The sequence below is a fragment of the Eulemur rufifrons genome, chromosome 30 (genome assembly GCF_041146395.1).
Source record: "Eulemur rufifrons isolate Redbay chromosome 30, OSU_ERuf_1, whole genome shotgun sequence".
Lineage (NCBI taxonomy): Eukaryota > Metazoa > Chordata > Mammalia > Primates > Lemuridae > Eulemur > Eulemur rufifrons.
The window spans coordinates 63,858,861-63,860,686 of record NC_091012.1 but is presented as its reverse complement, the minus strand read 5'-3'; the positions used below and the strand labels follow the sequence as shown (position 1 = coordinate 63,860,686).

General features: G+C 45.4%; 1 pseudogene; it reads left to right on the top strand.

Annotated features, from left to right (window-relative positions):
* The first annotated feature begins 305 nt into the window (after positions 1 to 305).
* On the top strand, positions 306 to 1,004 carry LOC138378391 (golgin subfamily A member 7 pseudogene; annotated as a pseudogene).
* Positions 1,005 to 1,826: the final 822 nt, after the last annotated feature.

Here is a 1,826-nt window from a genome sequence, read left to right as displayed (position 1 = left end):
CTGTTTTCAGAAAGAAAAGAAGAGATTAATGAGATATCACTTATCTCCAGTGAGAATAACCTTTATCAAAAAGTCCCAAAGGGGCCGAACCGGGCTGTGAGGGGCACGGGGCCTGGGCAAAGGGGGTGGCGGAAGGCCCGCCGTGACAGCATGGATGAAGGGGAGCGGGGCAGGGCAGGCCGTGGGCTGCTTTGGGCGGGGTAGGTTCGCGGGGCTGGCGGGCTGGAGTCCCGGGTCCAGGCCAGGGATCTGACCCATGGTTGGTGTTCCTCCTAACCCGCAGCGCGGCCCGTCCTGTCCTCGCCATGAGGCCGCAGCAGGCGCCGGTGCGGGAAGGTGTTCATTCAGCGAGACTACAGCATTGGGACCCGCTGCCAGTTCCAGACCAAGTTCCCCGCGGAGCTGGAGAACCAGATTGATAGGCAGCAGTTTGAACAGTTCGAACCCTAAATAACCTTTATGCAGAAGCTGAGAAGCTTGGGGGCCAATCCTATCTTGAAGGCCGTTTGGCTTGTTTAACAGCATATACCATTTTCTTATGCATGGAAACTAATTATGAGAAGGTTCTGAAGAAAGTCTCCAAATACATTCAAGAGCAGAATGAGAAGATATATGCTCCTCAAGGCCTCCTCCTGACAGATCCTATTGAGAGAGGACTTCGAGTTCTGTTTAGATTGAAATTACCATTTATGAAGACAGAAGCATAAGCAGTGGAAGATAAACCATAAAATTAAAGATCCCACCTCCAGCTGGGACCCTCATCTATCCACTGGCCGATCGCAGAGTGTCCCTACCTCCTCTCCAGAGCATCATTCCTTTGTATCTGCTGCCAGAGCCATGGTGCCATTTACTCCAAGGACTAACTTTCTAAAATTCCACACCTGGAGTGACCTCTAGTCGCTCAGCATCCACTTTGTGTCTCCAAATTGTGTAGGATTCTGTAATCTTTTGATTAGTTTCTGACAAAACACAATGAAGCATTTCACCTTTTTTATTCAAAGCCATTTAATAAAATATGCAGTTGGTCAAAAAAAAAAAGTCCCAAAACAATAAATGTTGGCATGGATGCGGAGAGACAGGAACACTCATACACTGCTGGTGGGACTGCAAACTAGTGCAACCTTTGTGGAAAGCAATATGGAGATACCTTAAACAGATACAAGTAGACCTACCATTTGATCCAGCAATCCCATTACTGGGCATAAAGAACAAAAGACATTCTATAAAAAAGACATCTGCACTCGAATGTTTATAGCAGCAAATTCACAGTTGCAAAGCTGTGCAAACAACCCAAGTGCCCATCAATACATGAGTGGATTAATAAAATGTGGTATATGTATACCATGGAGTACTACTCAGCTATAAGAAACAATGGTGATATAGTACCTCTTATATTTTCCTGGATAAAGCTGGAACCCATTCTACTAAGTGAAGTATCCCAAGAATGGAAAAATAAGCACCACATGTACTCACCATCAAATTGGTTTCACTGATCATCACCTAAGAGCACATTTAGGAATAACATTAATCGGGCATAGGGCAGATGTGGGGAGGGGAGGGGATGGGTGTATACACACATAATGAGTGTGATGCGCACCATCTAGGGGATGGACACGCTTGAAGCTCTGACTCGGTGGGGGGGGGCAAGGGCAATATACGTAACCTAAACTTTTGTACCCCCATAATATGCTGAAATTAAAAATAGACCTGAAAAAAAATAAAAAAAAGAAGAGATTAGAATGCCCTTCTTGCATCTGCTGTGACTTTAGCTTAAATAATCTTTATGCCAAAGTAGCATATTTTCAGGTGGCATATTCTACCACCCT